The following is a 9,949-nucleotide window of genomic DNA, read 5'->3' as shown; positions in this document are numbered from 1 at the left end:
GGCACTCATTCAACTGTGAGCATTTGATGACTGAGTACCCATGGGTGTTGGTGTTCTTTTGGATAAAGCCAGATAACCTCCAAGGTGTCTTCCAGGTCTAAATCCCGTGATCTTTGTTTATTGTCATGGTTGTATGTATATCCCACATGGATTTGGTGGGGAAGAGGTAAGGTAGTTTGGGGGAATCATGCTCACTATCTACACTTGGGTGCATGCATGAAGTGCATGAAGTATGTATCCTTTGTGTGTACAATGTGTGTTTGCTTATAGAGAGCAGGGGTGAAAAGGAGAGGATAACTAGCTCGGAGTTTGAGTTCCAGACTTATCCACATATCTCACTTGGCCTTCACTTGGTGCTTCCTCCCTTATTCCACCCAAACCCCCAGAGCCGGGCAAGATGCCCTCAGTCTGTGCGATTGGCACCACATGCCACATAGCTCCTGTGAAGCGTCTGTGCAAGGACGACGCCCCCAGACCCTGGCTAGGGGACTCATGCCTCTCCCAGCTCCAGAACGGAGTGTCCCCATTCCTGATCTCTCCCTAAGCCAGATATGTGGGGGAAGCAAGCTGGGACACCAGCACAAACACCAACACACACACAGACAGAGAAACACGTGCTTGTACACACAGAGATCCAGACAGACACACATGCTCTCTCTCTCTCTCTCTCTCTCTCTCTCTCTCTCTCTCACACACACACACACACACACACACACACACACACACACACACAAAAGCATGCACACAGAAAAACATAGATACTACTGGCTTCCACGACCAGGCAGACGCCTACTCTCTGTCGCTGTCCGTTGTGCTGAAAACGGAGCGCCAGACTGCTCTCTCCAGAAAAGGGTGAGGGGAGAGAAGAGGGAGAGGAAAATGAGAGGAAGAAGAAAGCGGAGGGGAGAGAGTAAATGAAGGATGTGTGATAAGGAGGTGATGAGAAAAAAATGTAGGACATAAGAGAGAAGAAAGACTTGGAAGAGGGGATAGGTGGAAGAGGGGACAAAAGGGCAGAGATGGAAAATGAGAATGAGCAACTCTATGAGCTTCTGGGAGGAAGTCCAGGGATTGGCAGGTAGGAGGTCTCTATCTGTGTTGCCAGAGATTAGAAGGGTAGTGGATATGGTATTGCCAATGAGTACCCATACTTCAAGGTCCAATTCAAATGCCACTTCATTCCATAAGCCTTCCTGACCCTCTCAACTGTCTAGAATGTCTTCTTTGAAAGAAATTTACATTTCACATTTACCTTTTAAGGAGTTTTCATATCCTGCCTTCTATTATAACCATTTGTGTCCTTGCCATGTCTTCCCCCACCCCACATCCAGAGGGTGGTGTCTTACAGGGACTGTCTCATCTATGCCTATATTCCCCATTAGTGCCTAGCACAATGTCCAAAACATACTAAGGACTCAGTAAATATTTGTCCAATTTAATCACAGAGGGCCTAGATATATGCTGCTCCCAGAACCATCCCTCTCCACCTGAGTGCTACCTTGAGGGGGCAAATTTTGAGGTATAATAAGATAGATCTTGCAAATAGCTGCTCACTTTCCTTATCTCCATAACAGATGAATAGGAAAGAATATTGATATAGATTTATTCTGCAGACGATGCAGAAGAAACACTGCCAATTAGCAGTATTTATATACAATACTATGTTAGTTATTTTATTCTCCTTAAAATCCAAGCCTCAACTATCTGTCCGTCTATGTATCTATGTATCTATCTATCATACCCCAGTGTATCTCCTTACAAGCAACCCGCAATCAGCCTATATCAAAACCCCTAACCTTCTGAGATGAAGGGAATGCTTACTCTTCTGGTCTTGAAAAAAAGGAAAGAAGACATTTCATTTTGTTTTTTTAACACTTTAGAGTGTTGAGAGAGAATGTGCCTTGGGGATTTTCTGACAAGGCAAAGGAGAGAAAAGGAAGATGCAGAGAGGGGAAAAGAAAAAGTGGGAAAGAGAAAGAAGAAAAGGGCAAATTGGCATAGGGAGGAAGATTAGAGGAGAAAAGAGAAAAGTACAGAGGAAAGGAGGTAGGAAGGAAAGTGAGAGAAATAGAGAGGCAAGAGAGAAAGAAAGGGGAGAGCTGAGAGGAAAAGAGGAAACCAGAATGAGAGGAGATTCTAATGCATTGGGAAATTCATGGACTAGAGGGAGATGGGGACCTACCCTTCCACCAGTCAGATATATGGTGGACACATGGTGCTGCCAGTTTCTGGCATGATATTAGTTGACCCAGCCAGTTCTAGTGGCTTCTGTGTCAGGTGTCCAGGGAGGGGGGCAGGTGGATTGTGCCAGGTGGGAAAAGCAGCATCACTCAGACTTCCCAGTCCTCAGATTAGGGCTGAGTTTCAAGACTGGTCCTGCAGCTGTTCACATTGGCATCCTCCTCCTTGAACCATGGGCACTGAGACTCCACCCAGGGCAGCCAAGGTCATGGGTGTGAAGGAGCAGGCCCTCTGTGAGTGCAAGAAAGATGGGGCATAATTATATCTCTGTGAGTGTGTGGGCATGTGTGACAATGTATTCATCTCAAAGTGTGACTGCCTGTGTGTGGCAATTTGTGTGCTTATCTGAAAGTATGTTTTGTGTGTTCATAAGTATATGTGTAGGCATACTTTCAAATATATCCATGACAATGAAATTTTCTTAATGTGTATGCTCATTAGGCCTATGTCTATCTCATACTTTTCATGACTGGTAAATTCTTATCTAACCTCTTACCCTCTTACCTGAGTCCCAGATCCATCATTCTTTTCCAGCCTGCTGTGGATATGGAGGTCATGACTTCCCAATGCAACTCATGCTACCATACTCCTCTTTTAATCCAGGGTAAATCAGGACTGTTTGGTCATAGGGAAGAAGGAAGGGAGTAAGGAGGAAGCCAAGGTAGAGAGGCAGGAATTGCCATTAAGATCTGGACTTTAGAATTACCTTTTACAGGAGGTGTGTGTGGGGGGAGGGTGGTGGGGTGCTCCTTGATTGATGAAGAAGCTAAGATTTCAGTCTTTGACTTACAAGGTAAAATCCAATCAGACCACCCTTTTACATATTTCAACCCATGATTCAAAGTCCCAGTTAGAACCCAATACCTTAACTTTCTAGATTTATGGAGATTGTATTGACTGTTTATTCACCCCCAGACTCCTTCCAACCCCCTACTGCCCCTTTCTCTTTTCCCATTTCTCTTCTTCCTCCCAACTTGTCTCCTATCACCCTTTTTTGTCTCTCTATTCCCCTCTGGGTCCTAGGCTTTGGGGAGGTGGAAGGGGAGGGGGAGTGTTCATGTAGGGAGAGATCTCAGATGAAATGGGTGTCCTGGTTCAGCAATAGAAGAGTATGGGGGCCATGGGGGCAAAGGCACCCCCCTCATATTTCCAACATTCTCTCCAGCTCCTGTCTCATCACTGTCACCATTCAATCATAGCAGATGGGTTGCAGCTGTGAGCGCCAGCACGGCACACAGGCTGGTCCATGCCACTTGGGAGAGAAGGAAAAGAAAGGGAGGGAGGGAGAGAAGGAGGGAGGGAAACAGAGGAAGGAAGAGAGAGGGAGAAAAGGGAGGAAGAATAGCAGGAGATGAAGAAGGAGAGGGATAAGTTGAGTAGAAAGGAGACTTGGTATTTCTTTATCACCCTCTCTTCCCAACAGGAGAGGAGAGGCCAGAGCTGGGCACATGAGCTGGGCAGTGCCAGTTGAGATGGGCATATGCCCTTGATTACTACCAGGACTGCAGGCCAAACCTCCACAGCCGCGGCGGCCTCATAAATCAGTTTTTAAGTAGCAACCAAATGGACATTTCCCAGCTGAGAGCCCAAGCCTCTGCCGGCCCTATGCAGGAGCAAGCCTGGCAGAGGTTTGGGGGAGGGGGATGCAGTTCCAAGGCCAGGGGCTTCCTAAGAGAGGGAGTTGCCCAGCTCTGTCAGGAAGGGAGGGGAGATGATTTCAAGCTTGACCTAAAGGTGATTTAGGGGCTTTTATGAGTGGGCAGGAAAAAGATAGGGCAACAGGTGTATGGAAGAAGGGGACAGAACCCCTCAACCTGAACTTTAGAAGCCCTGAATTCATAGACCCTTCCCTTCCTGGACTTTAGGTTCACTCAAACTCAGCTATTCCAGAGGTCATTGTTTAAAAATAAAGAATCCTAGTAAATTGGCCCAGAGGCATTACCATCCTTCAGCTCCTCCACCCTCCTGCCCCTCTGGATTGGAAATAGGTGTGCGAGAGCTGTGTGTTTGTATAGGTGTGCCCACATTTGGGAGGGGGTTGTATAGACTAGGTGAGGAAATCTATATGATTGTGTGTGTTTGTATTCCTGCCTAGAACTGGGAGGGAATGTGTGGTGTGTGGATACTTGGAGAAGGGGGCAGGGGGAGAAAATGGTAGGACTCAATATATGTGTGATTGTCTAGTTTGTATCTGTATGTCTTTGTGGGGCAGGGCAGGAATGTGAGACTATGTGGCACTGTGTATATGTATTATTGTTCGTGCCTAGGGAAAGGAGGATATTTGTGAGGCTATGCATGTGTTAGGGGGAGATTATTGCTATTACATGAACATTTAAAATGAGGCATGCCAGTGACTCCTGAACACATGGTTGGAGGGAGTAGAATTTGCCACTATATCTGAAATTTCGAGATTGTGGATTGGGGAGGGATTTGTGTGATAACAACATTTGTTTTTCTGTATGCATATATAGCTAATTGTATCTATGGGGGGCACCTGTGCAATCTTATGAGTGTACAGCACTGTGTGTGGGAATGGGATATCTGTCTGTGTATATGAGTAGTGTGTTTGTGTGTTCAGTCACAACCCGCCATCCTGCTCCCCACCCCTTAGCTTCCCCCCCCCACCTCTGTTTCGGCCCTAGAAGGCCTTCCCCTCTACCTGCCTTCAAAGTCAACCATTCTCCCATAGTCGCCTTCTCTCTCTGCACTGGTCTGTGAGGCATCAGTGACCTTTAGCATGGATGAGTGAGGGCATCCTGTTTCTTCCCAGTTCAGGCTCTGTGTTGAGTGTGAGAAGAGTCCTTTCCCTCCCCAATCGAGGCTGTCTGCACCACTCCCTGTCCCGCACCTTCTCTCTAAACCCGGCTAGGGCAAAAAGTGGAGGGCTCCCGGGTTTGTGGGCTAGCGTAGAGAATTTGGGGGACTCTGGCCCTCAGCGGTGGAAGAAAGGGCTGGGAAGGGGTGTGTGGAAAAACTGTCGGAGCCTTCTCCCGCTCTGTGTCTCCTCTCTGGGTGAACAGATGTCTCGGAATTTTAGATGCGCTCCCCGCTCCTCCTCGCTATAACCCCCCCCCCAGCTGGCACCGGCTGCGGCGTGGCGCTCCCTCCCCCCCCCCCTTTCTGCTTCCCCCCGGAGCCCTGGCAGCCGAACTGGCTGACGGACCGAGTCTGCGACCGGGCTAGCTGGGCTGGCTGAGGGCAGGCAGAGGGGATCGGGCGGGGCTGGGGCAGGAACTCCGGCCAGAGGCAGGGAGGGGCCCGGGGGCGGGGTCGAAGTAGCTGCAAGGCTCAGTTAGCCCAGGAGGGAGGGGATGAACTGGAGACAGGCCTCTGGGCGGATCCAGTCTGAGCCTGCAACGCGATCTCTGTAGGTCTCGGTCTCTGTACGTGGCTGTGTCTCTGTATTTGTCTCTATTTCTCTCTGACTGTCTCTGTTGTCTCTAGGTTTCTGTCTCTTGCTAGTCTGCCCCTCGTTCTGTGTCTGTGTCTGTCTCTGCTCTCTCTGTCTCTTTTTTTTTTCTCCGCCTTATGTGGTTCTCTCAGTCTCTGCCTCTCCATTTCTCTGCCCCACCCCAGTGCCCAGATAGTAAGGGAGAGAAGTCAGATTTCGCCAACTGCGGCATACAGGGCCCTCACCTCCAGACAGATCAGCAGCAATCGATCTCCTCCTCTTCCCATACACCCTCCCCTTCCCTTTAATCTAATTTTCCTCCCAATATCTCCTTTTCCTTGGCACTAGGGGACTGTGTCCCCTACTCCCTCTCCGTTGCTCTGGGTTCCTGGCTCTAAAGGGGTGATAAGACTGAGGTGTGGGTGCGAGTAGGGGAGAGAAGAGGATGAAGAGAACAGGAGGGGACAAGAGAATGAGGCCCGGAAGAGAAACACCCTAGTTCCCTCATCAGCGTTAGTTAGTTAATTAATAATCCAATCCAGTTGAACTCCAGTTTGCGGACCGGAGGAGACCGTTGCCCAGCCCCGGGCAGGAGCTCGGCCGGCCGGATTTGGCCACCCCCTCCCACCCCCTGCCCCCGCATTCCGAGGTAAAAGGCATTTGTTCCCCGGCTGGTGCCAGCAGCGATTGGCAGATTCGGATAGGCACAGTCATTCCGCACACAGATGTCCCTACGTTAACTCTTGTGATATGAATTCTGTCAGCTCTGAAACGCAGAGGCGAGAGACCTAGAGACAGAGACAGAGATAGAGAGAGAGGAACGGAATGGAATAGAACAATTGCCTGAAGAAGACAGTACCAGGTGTATTTCCTCTCTCCTGCCCCTTCTCCCCAAGAAAGAAAAAGTCTCTTCAGACTCTTGGGGTAGATCAGTAACATTGTGATCCTTTTTCTCTTCTTTCCACTTAAATCTTGCTGCTCTCATCCCGGTCCAGTGAGTTTTACCATCATCACTCTACTCCCCCCTCCCCATCCAAAGCCTATAATTCCAGAATATCAACATCGGAGAACAGGGATATCGCATAATTCCGCAAACGCACAAAATTCTGGGATTTCAGGGTGTAAAAATTCCCAAACTGGAAAATTTCTGGATTCTAGAATATCAGAATTCCGAGAATTTCCTCATTTGAAGATGCAAATTCCAGGATGCCAGAACCTGATGCTTTTAGGACTCTAGAATTTCTCTGTTTGAGACCTCTAACTGACAGTTGTAGAGGGTGGGGAGCCGTGCGAGAAGAACTGCGGTATAACCGAATACCCTATTTTCTTGTACGGGTGGAGTGTAGAAAGAGAGACATCCTTAGAAGAAGCATGAGAATGGAGGGCCCTAGGCTCCTGGATCTCAAGTGCTGCCCATTGGAGCCTGAGTATGGGTAGGATTGTCAATAAAATCAGCCCTTAAATTAAAAAACAAGAAGAGGTAAATTTCACCGACCTCCTCCCAAACCCTTCTGGGCCAAAGACCTCTACTTCCACTTCTCTCTCCTCACATCGCTTTTCTCTTGCCCCTTGCCAGGCGGCTTAGGACGCTGTTATCGAGTCTGACTTCCATGCATTTCTTGGAGAAGGTTGCTGTTTCCTCCAAAGGGGGTCTGGTCCCTATCGTGCAACCTTTAGCCTTCTGGGAGAGGTATTGGGTGTTATAAAGAGATGATAGCTCGAAGGATGGATGATGGGGAGGAGAGGGTTCTGGGTTCGTGGTTCGTTATGGTGGAGTTTTTTATTTTTATTTTTTGTTTGTTTGATATTGGGTTTTTGTTTTTTGTTTTTTTAGATTAAACCCCCCTATCCTGTGTCATCATTTTTATGGGATCTGCAATTCTGGCAAAAATCTGTCTTTAATTTAGCTGTCCATATAAAAATCCTCACTGTATAATAATGAACAGATGCCATGGAATTTAAGCTGGAGCTTCGGCTCCTCCCCGCCTTCCCCCCGCGCCTGGCACCGGGCACTGGGCACCGGCTGAGTGGCATCGATTGGCACAGTCACCGAGGCGAAGGGTGGGCACTGGGCACCCCGGCTTCCCGCCAGGGTTCTAGGGTGGGGCATGGGGGGGGCGATACTAAGGGGAAGGTGCCGCAGGGTGAAGGGAGTATGAGAGATTTTTATTTTCTACGAAGTGAGGATTTGAGAGCTTTCTTCCTAGGTCCGTAGTGATAAAAACACACGTGCTCATAGACACATTCCAATTTTCGTACCTCATCACTTCGGAACGTGAAAGCCAAGATTTTAGTGACGTTAACTGAGCTGATATTGACCAACCGACTCCCCTTACCACCACCGCCCCAATTCTTTCCTCGGTTCTCCCCCCACTCTGTTTCCCAGCCCCTGCGGGAGCTCGAATTCGCTAAAAGCGGGTTTTATTCATTGCCCAGCAGGGCCAGACCCCCAGCTCAGTCTCCCGCCTCCCTAATTCCCTCGGGAGTTTGTTTAAAGCTGTAACCTGGTCCAAAGCAGGGTAAACCTGACTTCCCCTTGAGAGACAGGCAAAGCCTGGGAAGCTACCAGTCATGGGGCGGGGGGAGTGAGAGGAGATAGTTCATAAGCCCTCCCCGCCTTAGTTCTCTCTCCCTTCCCCAGGGGGTGACTGAGGAGTGTAAGTAAATTCAAGCCCCCCGGTTCTGTCCTCACTCTGCAATGTATAGATTGGGGGATTGGGGTTGAAGTTGGGAGTTTCTGGGCCTTGGTTCGCTTTCTCCCCCCCCCCCCCGCCACTCCTCCCCCCCCCCCCCAACGCAGTCCTCTTTCTCTTTAATGCGGCTCTGGCGAGAACAGATGTCCCGGAGTCGGGCTGGCTGCCCAGACCCGCCCAGCTGTGCCCTTGGCGGTGACTTGGCTCAGGATAGGAGCTGGCACGAGGGTCCCCAAAGGGGATGGTGGTGGAGAAGGATGGGGTGCCCACTCCGAGCTTCCAGCCAGGACCCGACCTGCCATCTCACTTACTCACTTGGAGCGCAAGGCAGCCACGGCTGGGAGCCCCGGAGCTGTCCGTGAAAGAGAGAACTGGAAAGACCGAGCCACGTCGAATTATTTCAAGAATATTACATCAGTTTCATATGCTATGGCGTCGTCCCCAACAGTAGAACATGCCACACGGTCTTCAAGCTGGCTTCTAAGTCAGGCTTATAATACTGCTCGAGAATCGATATTAGTTGTTGGACAATCAGATCTGGTTGGAGGGGCTAACCGCTCTGTGACTGAGTTCTGACACATTCTGGAGCTACCGGGAAAGGATGGATTAGTGCTCTCCTTTAAGGCTATATTCTGTTCCTTTTGGGCTCGAGGACGCTCTTGCTTTGTAGGACGGGGATCCCGCAACGTGCCAAGGTTCTGTGACGCTATCTACTCCCTGTCCAAAGCCTTCACTCTGGCCGTCTGCCCAAAGACCTCTTCCAGTCCTGTCACACTTCATTCCCAGAACCCCCTCGATGCTCTGACCTGGCGCCCAGGGAATCTCTCTCTGGTCTCAGGACCACGGCTGAGAAAGTTTCAGAGCTCAGAGCGACCTCCAGGCTTTAGTACCAAACTTCATCCCCACCTTGCATCATCTTATCCCAACCTCTGATCCCATTATAGTTCTTAGTGAGAATTTGGAAAAGCACAGAATTGACAAAGCTCCAACTCTCATTCTTAATATTTCCAAGTTTGATTTTCACTGGTCCCCATTACCTCTCCTTCCCCACTCCCCCCGGTATCATCTTCCAAGGGCTGGGGCCACAGGGAGGAAGGCAAAAAATAATCCAGATAAAGAGACAGAGACAGGGAGACAGAGAGGCAAAAGCAGAGGCAAAGAGACATAGACAGAGGGCAAAGACCGAAGGTCGAAAGTCCGAAACTGGTTCTCTCTCTCTCTCTCTCTCTCTCTCTCTCACACACACACACACAAACACACACAGAGAGAGAGAGAGAGACAGAGAGAGACAGAGAGAGAGAGAAGGGGGGAGAGAGAGAGAGAGAGAGAGAGAGAGAGAGAGAATATCAAAATTTCTCTTTAAAATTTTTTGAGTTTGAGAAAATACTCGGGCCACAGACAGCCTTGCTCTTCCGCTCAGGGTTTCAGTTGGGGAATGGATATTTGGGTTAGGAGGGTAGGAAAATGGGTGAAATAAAGTTGTACCAGGTGTTAAGACTGTGGGGTCAGAGGCTCTTCACCCGAGACTGGTGTTTCGTGGATTCTTTCTCCCTTTAGCTGGTAACAGGGGAAAAAAATCAAACACTGAAACTAAATCTCTCGGGAAAAAATATATTCTTTCTGA

The sequence above is a fragment of the Trichosurus vulpecula genome, chromosome 4 (genome assembly GCF_011100635.1).
Source record: "Trichosurus vulpecula isolate mTriVul1 chromosome 4, mTriVul1.pri, whole genome shotgun sequence".
Classification (NCBI taxonomy): Eukaryota; Metazoa; Chordata; class Mammalia; order Diprotodontia; family Phalangeridae; genus Trichosurus; species Trichosurus vulpecula.
This window is presented reverse-complemented; position numbering follows the sequence as displayed.